The sequence below is a fragment of the Mus pahari genome, chromosome 4 (assembly GCF_900095145.1).
Source record: "Mus pahari chromosome 4, PAHARI_EIJ_v1.1, whole genome shotgun sequence".
NCBI lineage: Eukaryota > Metazoa > Chordata > Mammalia > Rodentia > Muridae > Mus > Mus pahari.
The window spans coordinates 92,282,604-92,298,612 of NC_034593.1; positions in this window are offsets into that span (position 1 = coordinate 92,282,604).

Sequence of the window (16,009 nt, forward strand, 5' to 3'; positions counted from 1 at the left end):
GGCTGCGAGGCTCACATTGTTCTTCCTTAATATAACATGGGTTTCTGAGGCACAATAGTCAGGGCTGGGAGCCCAGCCGAGGGCACAGGACAGGAGATGGTGCAGCTGCAGTTTGCCACTTTGTCTCTGAGCTCAAGTAGTCTCAGGTCAGTGGGTGCTACAGGTTAGACCACATGTGGCAGCAACGTTCTAAATGAACAGAATCTACCACCTGTGTATACCCACTCAGTGTCGTAGCTCTATAGAGAGATTTCCCAAAAGAAAAGGGATTTTTGACATTTTAATGAAGACTATCAGGAAATAAGGATGGGCAGCCACCCTTGAGGTTCAAGTTTTGCTGTAGCAGTTTGGTTCAAGAAGATGTGGTACCTATGTGATGTGTGTGCACACCTATGTGGTCAAGTATGTGTGTATGCACATACATGCACGAACAGGTTAGTACTTTCTTGTGCACTTCCAGTGGGCTTCCACTCAAGCACAGGTTCAGGCACGGTCAGGGCGGTACCCTCAACTGCTAACTCCTGATCTTGAAGGTCATCTCTTAAGGTCATGGAGCATGAGGCTGCATCCTTCAGGGTACAGATGGGAGAAAGTCTCCCCAACACAGGAACTACTGGGTGAGTAAGGGCCAGCAGGTGGCTGCTAGGGCGGCATAGGGGTTAGATGCAATGGTGGTTACTGTCTGAGGGGTCTGTCTTCTTGAAGGAGGCAACAGGAAGAGAGAGTGGTTAGAGAGCCTGGAATTTTCATGGAAAGAGACTGCATAGGGTGGGCAGCAAGCAAGGCAGCCTGGCCAAGGTACAGAAAGGTGAATAGTCCCAGGCTCCCTCTCTGCTGTGCTACACTCATGGTCTACCAGTACAACTCCCTGAAGCATCCCTTCCCGACCCTTCCCTGGGATCCACAGGCACATCCCCTGCCCCTTCTAGCAAAGCGCAGTCATGTGAGGTTCCTGGTCCTCAGGATGACACCGTCATTTGAGAAGTCGCTGGATGGGCTGCAGGGAAAGTATTGGTCTATCCACAGTGGAGAGACAGAGTTAGAGGCCCACTACAGATCACAGTTGTGCAGGCTGTCAAGGCATGAAGCCAAGGAGATGAAAAAGGGTCTGCTCTCCAAACCCTGTCCCTGGCATGACTGCACCTATCTGAGGAAAGGCTCCTTCTAATCCAGCAGGTGACTCTGTGTGGTCCTGACCTTAGGAGCCCCTGTCTGAGAGAGGGGCACCCCTTTGGAGAGAGAAAGGGGACACTCTCGTTACCAACTTTGCAGCATCGCCGAGGGCCAGTTAGTTGAAATGCTTGTGGTCTGAAGATGAGGGAATGCTTCTCTTATTGACATTGAAATAATTAGCATGTTTAGCTTTCTGTCTTCATTGTCCAAATATTGTTCAATAAAACATCTTATTGCTGATAATTATCCAAACATTACAGCAAATGGGGGACTCCTGCCAGGGCCAGGGATGCATTTCCAGTTATAGAGTGTCAGAGTGGTTTTGGGTTTTTTTGTTTTTGTTTTTTTTTTCCTTTAACTGCCACATAGTCACCTGGCTGGCATCCCCTGACTGTGGCTCAGTGACTTGGCTCATCAATCCCAGGTGAGGAGCACCCTGACAAAGAGTAAATTCTTCTCCGTGGTCGGATCCCAAAACGAGTGGGTGACAAACACAGGGACATTGTTGCCTTGACTGAGGCTTGTTTTCCATGTGTGGGAGGAATTCCAGACTTGAGAATCCTGTGTCCAGACTTCATAGATGTCCCCTTTTCTGATCAAGACAACACGACTAATGATAAAGAACAATACCAGTTTGGCTTCCATGACCCTAAAGGCTCGGGGTCAAAACGTGACCTCCGTGGGGATTGGAGAGGATCCAACAGCTACTACTGTCTTCTGTTGTCAAGTTGGACCACAGGCTCCACCAGAGCGGCTTTCTCTTGGCTTCTGCGGCATGAGGCAGAGCAGATGTGCCTGCCTGCTAATGCGCTGGAGGATGGAACTATTCTTCCAGCTTATTGAAATCAGATGCACGACACTCAGAACTGCCCTACACACAGATGGTAGCTCCATGCAAGCTCCATCAGAAAATTACAAGAGCTGTACTTCCATCTTCTAACGCTCTGACAACTGTGGTTTTCTTTTAAACCAAGCAAGCCCGAGGAAGAAAGGCTTTCTCCCTTCTCCATGCACACAGTCGAAGGGGCAAGACCTCTGTCAAATAAAACACTTCTAGATAGCTAAAACCGCACCTTTGCCCCTTGATCTACTTTCGCTTTCCATGGTTTCAGTCATCTGTGGTCAACCACAGACTGAAAGTATTCAATGGAAAATTCCAGAAATAAACAACTCAGTTGTGAATTGCATGCTGCTCTGAGTAGCTGGATAAAAGTCTTGCTCTATCCTGCCAGGATGCCTGCCATCCCTTTTGCCCAGAGTATCCATATTGTATGGACTACCCCTACCTGTTAGTCACCTGGCAACTGAATTGATTATCAGTTTTACTGCCTTGAGTGTGTGAAGTGTAGAGAGCCTAATAAAGCAGCACATTGCTAGGTCATTTGCTTTACTCCATCTTTTATATCTTGCAGGCATTGTATCATAGCATCACAAGAAGTGTGAGTACAGTATGGGGGGCGGTGGGAGAGACAGAGACACAGAGAGCGGAGGAAGGGACGGAGGGAGGGAGGCAGAGAACATAACATATCACAGTATACTGTTATAATTTTCTATTTTGTTTTTAGATATGTTAGTCTCCTACTGATTTACTTTATATGTTAAACTTTTTCATAGCTATAAGAATAGGAAAAGCATGGTATGTAGAAGGTTCAATATTACCATAGTCTCAGGCTGCTATGAAGCAACAGCTGAATATCTCAGAACAAAGAAGGGGTGATTACTGGATAACACCTGGGATGTGGTAGATAATTCTTCAATGTGTCCTAAATGCAGTTATCTCTGCATAGGAGGGATTGGAATAAAAATCAATATAGCACTGGAATGAAAGACAGTAAGGCGAATGGAGCAACCCATATTTAATCATCTAATCTGTAACTTGCCAATAAAATCTTCTGAGGTTGTGTGGAAACACATAAAGTATTTAATTTGAGTATTTCAGTTTAACTTCAAGAAATTTTTTATCTTAAAATGCTAGAGAGGTAACAAATTAATTCAGTCACTCTGACATTTACATTTTAGTCTAAATTGTTTTGAGTTTCTTTTGACTTTTCTATATTAAAAGTACAGAATCCGGGTAAACGGCTGTGAGGGTAGGTTTACTAATGGATTGGAACTGGAAATTTTCATAAGGAATTTATTAGTTTCCTCTCTGTGAAAAGTATTGCCTATTGTGAGAATTAAGTCAGATAATGCATTGAAAACATTTACTATCACAGCTAACACACTAGATACTGGAAAAATTTAGCTATTATTCTCTCTCTCTCTCTCTCTCTCTCTCTCTCTCTCTCTCTCTGTGTGTGTGTGTGTGTGTGTTGAATATATATTTCATTTTTATCTTCTTACAAATATAACACCAATATCTAATTTTAAAATGATGTGTATACTATGTGTGTGTGCCTCTCCATCTGCGAGTGTGCACACATCACAGCATGCTTGTAGAGGTCATAGGACAGTCATGGGTTGTCAGCCGCCTTCTGCCTTGTTTGAGTGCTATTTCATCCAGATTTCCGTGGGCTCTAGGCATCAAACTCAGATCCTCATGCTTGTAATGTGAACACCTTACCCAGTGATTTTCCCCAGCCCCTGAAGAAGTTATTTAAAAACCAGGAGACAGGCAGCTTCCATTATCTTAATTTCTGAGTCTATGAGATTGGTGTGAATGCAAAAGACTGCGCCAGGGGTCTGGCCTAGGTCCTCTAGCCTCTGTCAGCACTTAGCTCTCTTTCCAGCTGCCCTTAAAGTTATGCTCAAGATGGCATGGCAGACAGTAAGAACTGGAGAGGACCTTGCGATTCATCCCATCATTTTATAGATACCTCGCCCAGTGTCACAGGGAAGCAGAAACATGACTAGCTCAGAGCTTGCTGCTTATCCATCCATCCATCCACCCATCCATCCATCCATCCATCCATCCATCCATCCATCCATCCATCCATCCACTCTGACAAGTGATCCTGCTCCTGGCTAATTTATTATGATGTTGCCTACCTCTGCTATGCCCTAGATGTCTCATGATGTCACACAGGCAGAAGCCCAAACCGGGGCCTACAGCAGGCACTTGACAATGGCTCCATCAGTCCTCTGATGTGCCTAGGTGAACACTGAGCAGTGGAGGTTGGAAACTAACACAAATTTTTGTCTTTTTTCTTTTGAGACAGGGTCTCCTGTAGCACAGCCTAGCCTGTAACTCTATGTAGTTAAGGATGATCTTCAATTCCTCATCATTCTTCCTCTGAGTCCTGAGTGCTGGGACTTAAGGCTTGTGCCCTAAATGCCTAGGTCTCTGCCATGCATTTATCTTCTTGTGGTGAGAGTGTCCTCTTACATCTGTGTACACTAGTGCCTCCCATGTGGAAGTTTTCTGCTACCTTTGTAGGTGATCAGGACACACTCATGGAATACAAGGGTCATGTGGAAATCACTGGCCTCTAGAGAGAATACCTAGGCTATGGTGGGGTGCTGCTTACTGGCTTGCTCCTCATGGCTTTCTCAGCTTTATTTCTTATAGAACCCAGGACCAACAAGCAGAGGGGTGGCCCCATTCACAATGTGCTGGGCCCTCCCCCATCAATCACTAATTAAGAAAATGGCCTACAGCTGGATCTTATGGAGGCATTTTCTCAAATGAGGGTCCCTCCTTTCAGATGACTCTAGATTGTGTCAAGTTGACATAAAACCAGTCAAGACACACACCATCCACAAGAAGCATTGTACCCAGAGGTTAATTTTTAAGGACAGACCCAGTGTTCAATTAGAACCTGGGACACAGCTCTTGAGAAAAGGAACATCGCAAATGGCCCATCGTGTGATTGACAAGGGGGGCAGCAGCTGGATTGCATCAGTAGTCAGGGCTGTTTTCGGTGACCTTTCTTGGGCTTGAACATGCACAGCCAAGCTCTGGGGAAAGAGTCAGAAGCAAATGTAATGGGAGAGTTGATTGGATGTGAACAGTCAAGGTCAAAGGGTCTGCTCACAAAGGGGGACGGTCGTGTCATTTGCCTGCCACAGAACCGTGTAGACAAACTACAATGAGTCAGCCACTCGAGGAGTTCTCTGCCCCTGACCAATTCTGCTCCACTCCACAAAAGTTAGACAGCTTGGTCCCTCTGTTTTTGAATCACCCCCGTCTGGTTGTGGTGTGATGGTAGAGGTTCCTGATGTGCCATCCCTGGGGCTCATATCCAGTGCAATCAGGGCTTTCCAGCCCTGGATTTAAATGGATCCTTCGGAAGGAAGAGGTTTATACAAAACTCAGGGTTGTGAGGAGCTAGATCACAATGCAGTGTACCGGGAATCATTTTACAAATGCATCTTAAAATCAAAGCTTCTTGTAAAGAAAACAATAGAACTTAGTTCTGCATTCAACCCTTTCCTCAAATACTTACATGGAAACAATTCACACGATGTATCCTTGTCTGTTTACATTTTCTCCTGATGACAATAGAATGTTTTTCTAGTCCCCAGGTCACCATCCATTATTTGGGGACAGATTTATCATTTAATAAAACCCTTGGGCATCTGGAAGACTTGTTTCAAAACTGGATAAGAAAAAGGGAAAAAAAGAAAAAAATTATACATTGGAAAGGTAAATGGAGAGATAGAGAAAGAGAGAGAGGGAGAGAGAGAGAGAAAGCATGTTAAATAAGATAAAGAAGCTTGATATGATGGGTACTTCGGCTTAGCTGAGTGGACCGCTGCCCACCCCAGAAGCCCACCAGAACGGAGTCCACTGCAGATACAGAACAACAAGCAGCAACTGGCTGGGCCACTGCAGATACAGAACAACAAGCAGCAGTTGGCTGGGGTCTGGGCCCAGCCGTCTGCTGAGAACACATCAAGCCCAATTGAGTGGTTTAGGGCAAATGACATTTAAAAAATAAAAATACAAGCCCAGTGGGACTATTAAGAAAAAGACTTGTCCAGAATTTTAAAAAATATACCTCAAGGACTCAAATAGTCACAACAGGCTAAAGCAGAACCCTTTAAAATCAGAGAAGTCACTTACCAAAGCTGCGAGAGACAAGAAAAGCACATGGGTCTGTTCTGCATACTGACTGGCTTAGAGGGGCTGACATTCTCTCTCTCTCTCCAGAAAATCCCAAGACTGCAATTGTGCACGTACATCTATATTTCTCCCCAAGCTCTGATCAGTGCAAGAAGCCATTTACATGGATGATTTAGATTAGTGTCTTAAGTGAATGTTTTGATGTACTGATTCAAGTATACACTGCCAATTTCTCATTACAATAAAAGAGACCCCATAGTGAAGTACGTTTGATTCCAAGCAAATGAAGTCTTACAAAGGCCCAGTGCTGGCTGGTGTATGGGGAGCTCTGAGCAATGAGTGCTCAGCAGTTCTACACAGCAGTTCCTAAATTTGTTTGACTATTAAGCAGTATGGTTAACCCCTTCATTGCTGTGATGAAATACCTGACACAAAGAGCTTAAAGGGCAGAATGACTTATTCTGCTTCAGGATCTCAGAAAAATGCATTCAGAGGTCCAGAAGAGCCATTGCTTTGGGCCGGAGGCAAATAACGTCATGGAGGTGAAAATGCATGGAGGAAAAGGTAGCCAGGAAGCAGAGAGGGGATCGGAGACAAACTATAGCCTTCAAGAACGTGCCTTGGGTGACCTGTTCCTCCAATTAGGCTCTGTCTCTAGAACTTTCTATAACCTCCTAATAGTGTCATCAAATATTGATTCCATTTATGGATCAATCTATTCATTAAGGCAGACTGTTCATAATTCAGTTACCTCGAAATGACTGAACCCTTCCATTAGGGACTAAGTCTTAAACACTAAGTCTTTGTAGAAAATACTTCATATGAAATCCATAGCAGAACATTCACTTCACCAAAACTTTTCTTTGATGTTCCAAGCCTGGGAAACACTGTTTGGACATTCCTGTGATGTCCAAACCTAGGCCCACCTTCTGTTGTTCATTCACTGACTTCTCACATGAACATTTCTTAGCTTCTACAAGCCAGATCCTGCCTAGACACCAAAACAAATAAAAAGAAGGAAATGTCAAAGTCCTGGCTTGTTGGTAGCTGTTAGTGTGATGGGAGAGATGAACATGTATAAGTATCTGCAGTATCATGTGATGCAGGCATATTTGACCCCCTTCATTTATAATCTAAGTGGTTTGCTGACCCTCCCAGTGCATTTTACCCCCTCCCCCATGCTGTCTATTCCTAAAGACAAGACTCAGACTTTGTACTTGCCTGTTGTTCCCTCAGGTTCCTAACATGGAGTGGCTAGATAATAATACATTGAATGGGTACTCCTTGGTTGGTTCAAGTCTAAACTACTGAACTGGATTATCTATTATTTTTTTAAGTTCTGTAATGGTGTGAGTCTTTCTCAAACATTGGTATAGTCCTGTGCCTGCAAGACAAAATTACCACAAAATTATTGAGTAATTCATTGGCTCTACTTTTCTAGGAGCCATCTTAATGCCACAAAAGTAACAAAATCAGAGCATGGTCCCTCCAGAGAGCAAGCCATGGCAAACGGAAGCCATTACTCTCCTCCATGGACACAGCTACAGGTTAGAAGGGCACATAGGCAGCTTGACCTTGTAACCAGAGAACTGCCAAGCTTCTGACTTTACATATGGGCATCTTGGGAACCAAGTGAACACTTAGCTATTCATTGTAGAATTTAGTACAGATTAGGGTTAGCCACAATTGGTAACACTTGGGGAGTTGTTAATTTCTTACTGGCAATTTCACTGTAAACTCCCTACATAAATTTCAGATTTGTGCTTGGCATTGTCATCCAGATTTTATGCACATTTATTTGATTTATATATGCTGGGTGGTTTCTAATTGTAAGGTCACTGAGCACCTCTGATGCTTTTATAACTTGAGAATTCTTCAAAGCCACAAAAACTTAATTTCAGAAGTGAAGGAGAGAGTGAATTTAGAGGGGACAATTTACATTGGGTTCCCTCATGAAATGGCATTTATACTGTCTGTGCTACTGACATCTGGGGTCAGATGATTCTACACAGTAAAGTGTTCGCTGGGCATTAGAGGGTCTGTAATACCCTTAGCACCTACCCACTAGATGCCAGCAGCACCCCTGCTACCTGCTTACTGAGATGAAAGAAAGTCTCCAGACACTGTACAATGTCCCCTGGGGTGGGAAGAGGTGGAGGGACATCTCTCTTGGTTGAGTATCACAAAAGAAATCCTGGTCAAAAAAGTTAGCTCTAGACGAGGAGTGTGGAGATTCATTCCGTGGACGAGCCATTCATTTGTGCTGAGAGAACAGAAAGCATTGTTTCAAATGCTCTAGAGCTGGACAAGTCTCTTTCTAGTCTGTGTGACTCAGGACAAGTATCCATCTTCCCAAATCACAGTTTCCCAATCTAGACGAAAGATGTAACGCCTGCTCCACAGCCTTCACGCTGTAGTGCGTCGTGCCCTGCAAGAACCCCCTAGAATGGTGCCAGGGAAGTAGCAGGGATCAGTTAGGTACTCAGGTTCCCTTTATTCTCCTGTTCTCCCCCTCCCCCTCTCTCCCTCCAGCCCTTTCCCCGATGTCTGGAATGAACACAGCCAAATTCTATGCCCTACAAATGTCTTGGTGGTTTATTTCCAATTTTCCCTCCTATAGGACAGATCTGCAGGAGCTAATATTATATCCAAACCTTATGTGAGCTTCGGAGAACAGAACAGCCTAAGTCAGCAGTGAGTAAATGAAAGCCTGAGCCCACAGCTCTTTTCACCCACATTCAAGAACTTTCTAATATAAGCAATACATCCACACACGTTGCGACCCTTCTTCAATGGCTCATCCTGTACTCAGCGCGAGAAGGTTGTAGCTTGCCTAAACCGAGGCACAAGTACTGTCCTCCACCCAAACCCATCTTTATCGGCCAAATGGACCTGGTTACTTACTCAGCGACATTGTCTGAGCCTTTGCAGAATGAAGCAGCTAGGCGCCATGGGGAGACGGCAAAAGGTGGAAACATATTTGGTGTAGCACTAAGCCTGAGGAACCCAGAGAGAAGACATATGGAAAGGCTTATGAACCTTATTTTCATTATGAAGGCATTATAACAACGTTACCAGCCACTTGGAGAACAGGGGAGTGAGAGAGGGCGGGGTTCACCCAGAGATCTCACACTCAGTACAACTGTTTCCATTTATACATCGACTTCCAGGCCCGACTCCTATGTGCGTGTGATTTCCTTGGCTGCCATGATTTCACACACCCTCTCGTAGGCTCTTGACTCTGGACTAGATTACAAGTGCCCCTTCCTGCTAGTTGTCCTCACAGTTCACATATTTAATGACTGCACAGATGCTCACACAAAAAGATTTTCCACAAAGTAAATAACTACCCTTTGATTGAAGAATTCTTAGTGTCGGGTTAGGCAATTCAGGATTTCTAGTCGTGGGAAAAAGAAAAAGGAGTTACAATTCTCTCCTCTTAAGACAAAAACATCTTAAAGATGGGGTTAGCAGGTAAAAAAAAATACTACAGACATTCTATTGTTTAAATATGGAATTATAAAATCATCTTAGAATACATCGTTTGGATTATAAAAGCTAATTATGGAATATTATAGTAAGATGCATGTATGAAAATAAGAAAGTCATAAGAAATAAAATTCAACTATTAACTTAGTTCTAGACTTTTCTCCAAGTTTATCTCTTCTATATATACCTGTCTAAATTCAGTTTTATTATAACTTTTTCAAAACTAGGGTCACTAAGTGTTAAGCTACGGAGCGTATTAGTCTACAAGGCAGTTAGTGGGCCGATCTACTCAGCAAAATAGTCTTGTTAGAGTGCAAAGAATGGGTGGTTGTAGGCTATTGGATCGCTTCCATGCACTCACAGCCGTCGTATCATTCTGTTGCAAGTCATCTGTTCATCCTCCCTGCCAACAGGACATCTCTAGTGACGCCATTCGATGGACCCTGGCAGGGCTGCCAGAATCTAAGAAGTCTGTAAGGCTCAGCCAGGGTAACCTTGGACAGTGCTTGGGAGGGTCCAGGCTGGGGTACAGCCTTGTAAGTCCAACCTGTTCACTTTATCTCCAGTTTGGGAAAGGGCCATGTTCTTCAGCTGAGCACCAGATGAAGTAGTTGGCTTGCAAAGAGACCATGTTGCCTAAAACATACAAATCTTTATTTACAATATCCGACAGAATGAAGGTTTAATGAAAACTAACTCTAAAGGAAGAATGCATTGTACAGCTATATATTTATATATTGAAGTTTCTATCTCCAGCCTTTATTGGATGGAATGGTGTTATTTTCTCTCTTTCTCTCTCTCCCCCCTCCCTCCCTTCCTCCCTCCCTTCCTCCCTCCTTTTTCCTTATCCTTCCCTCTCCTTTCTTCCCTATTTCCCTCTTCATGTTTACTCTTTATGTTTCCATGGAGTTATGTGCACACATGTTTGATTCTATAGGCAGCTATTACTGTTATCCATATCATACAGTATCCCCTCATCATAGCTGGAAGTCCATAATTCACAGCCCATTCTTCTCGCTGAATGTCAGTGGGGCTGAGTTCTGCCCACTCATGCCAGGTGTGTTTCCTGCAACAGAGGAGAGAAGCTCTTCTTCCCTTGCCATGTGGACAGCTTTACCAAATATGTCTTATTCCCAATTCCAGCCATGTTTGTCCCAGGGTGCCTTCCAGGCGTCTCAGTTTCCTGGTTGACCATTAACATTGCTCTGGGAAAGAAGGACAATGGGTCTTGAGAAGATCCTGGGCTTCTCTCAGCCCTGAAGAGCAGCGACAGGGACATAGTGGCTTAGAGAAGTGGTGGAAGTTCCTGAGATGGCCTCTCTGCAGCCCCAGCTCCAGCAGCCTGACCCCAGATTTATGGATGGCACCTGGTGGAGCAGTGATGCAAACCCAGTGTGAAATCCAAGTACATCCTCATATATCTCTGTTTGGATTTGTTTTGAGTTTTATTAATGACAGAGGATTTGATTAAACAAAGTTTACACTGTAACCAGCTCCAGCTGGACCCAAGCATCAGTGGGAAACCCCAATTCCCCTGATGTCCTTTTGTCCTTTTGTGCTCATGATTTCCTTCCAAAGCATTCCCTCTGAAGCTGATAATGGTGAGGTCATACAATCTCATTTATTTTAAGGTCCACTCTGGCTCATCCAGCCCTGGGTTGAAGGGCTTTGATGTTGAACGTGCTGTGTGTCTGGGATATGGCCTTGCCCTAACCTATGTCATGAAATCAGTCTGCCAAGGCAATGTTATCACTGGGTTTGAGCTCAGATTGGAACTTCCCCAGCAAAGCTCACACTGTAATAGACGATTCATTGGAACATCAGCAAGATTGTCCTGCCTTGTAAGGTCACCTGAGGCTGGTTCAATGAAACTGGCCTTTGTTGGCAGGGTTGGTACTCGTTACAAATGGTTGTGGTCACCTACTCTCTGGGTCTTTTCTCTAGGGGCACTGAGAAATCACATCTCACCAGCACAGGCTAAGGAGTGTGGCTTTGTTTGGAGTTTGTGCAGTTGTTTTTCTCTCTCAGCTTCTAAGTCCTTTCTCAGTCTGAACCCTACTTTTCTTTGACTGTTTCTCCAGTGGCTCCTTCAGGAATCTCATCCTCCTCTGTTTCTGCCCATCTGCCTCCGGATGTCCTTTGCTACCCTTCTTTTGAGTTGCCCACTCCCTCTGCCTCTCCTCTCACCATCCTTGATGCTGTTTTCTCATCTGCTCTTTTCTTAATTGCTGTGTGTGTGTGTGTGTGTGTGTGTGTGTGTGTGTGTGTGTGTAATGGCCAGAGATAGATATCAAGTGGCTTCCTCAATTGCTCTCTACCTTAATTTGAGACAAGGTCTCTCACTGAACCTGGGAATCACTGATTGGCTAGACTGGCTGGCCAGCAAATCCCAGAGATTCTCCTGTCTCAACCTCCACAGCACCAGGATACCAGGCATGCACAATGCAAACCTGGAGTTGTATATAAGCGCTGTGGATCCAAACCCATGTTCACATGTGTATGCTTGCCCCTTACTGAAGGAACCATCTTCCTAGATCTCTTGATCACTTCTTACTGTAGCTGTGTCCGCCTCTTCCTGGTTATTCAGTTCCCTTCTATGATGACATCAGATTTCCTTAGGGTAGGGCAAATATCAAATGCCAGATTGATCTGATTCCATCTGATCTGAGCCCATTCACTCTTGCCACTACACTCATCGGGCTCCAAGCTGATGGAGCAACTCTCACTCTAGCTCAGATCTGGGATTAGTCCCAGCCTGACCACTAATTAAAATCAGCAGATCCAGTACCAGTGCTATCTCTGTGCCAGAATTAGTCAGATTTCCCATGGTGCTTGTGAGACAGGGCCAACCTTTATGATAAACGACCAGCATGTGTCCTTCTGATATGACTGCCAAAATGTCATTGTTACTCTGTAGGTGACAGCTAATTTTCACAGCTAAAGAGCCCACTGATGGTCACCTTTCTATTCCCTGTTCTTGAAGATCCCAAAGAAATTCATTACCAAATCTCTTATAGTGGGTTTCTAGAAGCAGTAAGCTGGTGAGCTAGGTGAACTTGCAGATTTTACAAGGCGAGTGCTTGCAGTGAACACCACTGATCTGCTGTGTGCTGAGTAATGGGATGACTAATATGAAACCATTCACTCAGTTCATTGTGGCAACTCAAAAGGAGGAGGTACCCTCTCTCTCCTACCTACATGACTTGTGTGGTTTTCATGGTATGAGACTCTTATTCTTTTGGGAGAAAAGTATTCCACATGGAGCACAGGGCCCCCAATGGAGGAGCTAGAGAAAGTACCCAAGGAGCTGAAGGGGGATGCAACCCTTTTGGTGGAACAACAATATGAACTAACCAGTACCCCCTGAGCTCGTGTCTCTAGCTGCATATGTAGCAGAAGATGGCCTAATCGGCCATCACTGGGAAGAGAGGCCCCTTGGTCTTGCAAACTTCATATGACCCAGCACAGGGGATGGCCAGGGCCAAGAAGTGGGAGTGGATGGGTAGGGGAGCAGGGGCGGGGGGAGGGTATGGGGAACTTTCGGGATAGCATTTGAAATGTAAATAAAGAAAATATCAAATAAAAAAAGAATAAAAGCATCTACATTTTCCTTGAGAAGAATCTTGCTGAGAACTGAACATTTCTTTTTGCCTTGTGATTTACTTCTGTTGAAGGAGGAACTCAAATGGGGAGAGGATGAAGCCTGGGCAATTGATTCCTGGTTGAGTGTTTCACATAAGCAGGAAGAGTAAATTCAATAATCCAGAGTGACCCCGTTTCGGGTTTTCCATTTGCCATTGGATAGCTCCGTGTTTTTCTGTTCAGTGTTCTTGCTTTCAAGTCACCCCTCAAACCAACAGCACTCCTTGGTGGCTTCTTGTTTTAGAAAGTGACAAACAGAGTGGGAAAAAACTGCATGTTTGGACTAAGAATGAAATCATTAGGATGAATTTCTATTCTTGTCTCCTGGAATTCTACTCTGGTTCTGATTAAGCACAACAAAGATATTGTATTTGATGCTTTCCTATAAATGTATGAAACGGTTTGCTGTTGCATGTCCATGAATGGAAATATTAACAGACTCTGCTTGGCTCCAGCCTCTGGCTTGGTCTTCACACCCAAAAAGCCAATCAACAGAGAGTCACATCCCCATCCGAGAGCAAGTAGCTCATATCTTGCCTGTGGCTTTTCTTGATGGACATGGAAAGGGATTTAAGTCAGCCACCTTCTGATTTCTATATTGTTCTCAGTAAAGAGCAACTAAACATGTCCAAGTCACCAATCTTCCATGACTACATCTCTATCAGAATAATGGCTCCTTCCAGGCCCTCTTTTCGGTGGTTGGAGTATTTAGTGAGGATGGGTTTGTTCTCTGGGCTCCCTCAAGGAAAGACTCATGACAGAGAAGTGGAATAATTACAGTGTTTCCAGAAAACTGTTTTATATTTTTTTGTTTGTTTCTATTAATTTGTTTAGAAATTGGGTAAATTTAAGAGAAGAAAATATACAAAATCCAACATATCCTTTACCCATGTCACGGAAGCAGAAATCAACACTTCACCACAGCAACCTTGACTCCTTTGAGTTGGTCAGATGTGGGATCAGGGTGTTGTGGATCCACAGGAGGTTGTCTTTGAGTGACAGGATGAGTCTCTGCTTCTGTAGGATGGGGAAACACCGACCTCAGAAGATTTTATTTTTTTATTAATTTTTACACAGGAAGCCCTGAGGTAGTCGTATCTGGCAGATAATACACAATAGAAATTACTTATCATTAGCAGTATTAGGTGTAACTGGTCGTAACCCACAGTTTACGCCCGTGAAACACCTAATACTTTAACACACCAGGCCTCACTACCTCAACTCTCACACCTACAGTTAAGCAGTATGCCTTAGTGACTCTGGGGGATCTTTGTCTTTCTTCCCACAAGCCCTAACTCAAACCCAATTTCAGTTCTCTCATCATCGTGACCAGAAGCAACAAGTGACGAGGAGAAGAGTCTAGGGCCTCCATCTCCTCCAGCTGGCCAGCCACAGCTCATTTGAGGTCTTTGAAGGGTTTGGCCTTTACTTTCAGGGAGATAGCTCCTCTATTTCAGGTGGGAGCTGATGGCTTCCATGGGAGTTTCACGTTCGGAAGGATGAGGGATGATGCAGAGGGAAATTTCCATTCTTCAGGACCTACTTGCCTTCACAATGGCCTATAAACACTGTGCACACAATTGCATTAGGCAATAGGAAGTCCCTATCTCATTTTGGAGAAGCCAGGGACGTAACTCCTCATTTTGGTTTTTACATTTTTTTTCTATATTATAGATATAAATCTCTCATGGCAATTATAGGTATTCATTTTTAGATAATTTTAAAGTTAGTAAGGTCTGAACTGAAAATTGTCATAAAATATGCATTTCCTTTGTAAGGAAAGAAGAAAAAAAGATAGGAGAGAGAAGGAGAAGGCACAGGGAGGGGACGGGAAGGGATGTAGAAAAAAAACAGTTTCTAGACTGAAGCTGGAAAATAGTACAATGTATAAGAAGTGGGAAATTTGATTTTGTGGACGTAGCTTGATTCACCACTCATTTGGGACATGCCCAGACCTAAATAGTTAAACCATTCTGGGAAATACTTCGCAACCTCAGGAACGGACTCTGATAGCTTCAAATGCTTCTTCATTTTCAGGGGACAGTGATGATAGTCATGACAGTGGTGGTCTAACCATGGTGGAGTTGTTGATGGTGGAGTTGGAAGTAGTAGTGGCAAAATGTTTGAAGAGGCCATGTTACCTGGCTAGTGGTCGTCTTGGTTACCTTCCTCGCTGCTCCGACAGAAGCAACTTCAGGGAGGAAGAGTTGGCTTTGCCTTTCAATTTCAAGATGCAGTTTCATCAGGGCAGGGATGTCGTGGTAGCCAGAGCATAAGGCAGCTGGTTGCTCACTTTTTTTCTTTAGCTTGGATAGAGAGAGAGATGGAGAACCATGTTTATGTTCAGCTTGCCCTCTTCTCTTTATGCAGCCTGTGATCCCATCCCATGGCGTAATGTCACCCACATAGGCAGATCTCATCTCATTTAACCGAACCTTGATAATTAAACCTAGAGGCAAGTTTAAAGACTTGTCCTCTTGGTGACCCTAGGTCCTAGCATATCAGGTAACACAGCAGTGGTGACTGGGTAGTAGTGGTCAAGAAATGTCAAGGCTCATGATGGCGATCTTTGTATGAAGGTGGTAGTGATGCTGGTGTGATCATGGTGGAAATTCTAAGATGATGGTGGTGATGCTAGTATGACCTTTGGTCTGATGCTGGGATGATTGTGGTGCTGATGCTGGGATGATCATGGTGGTG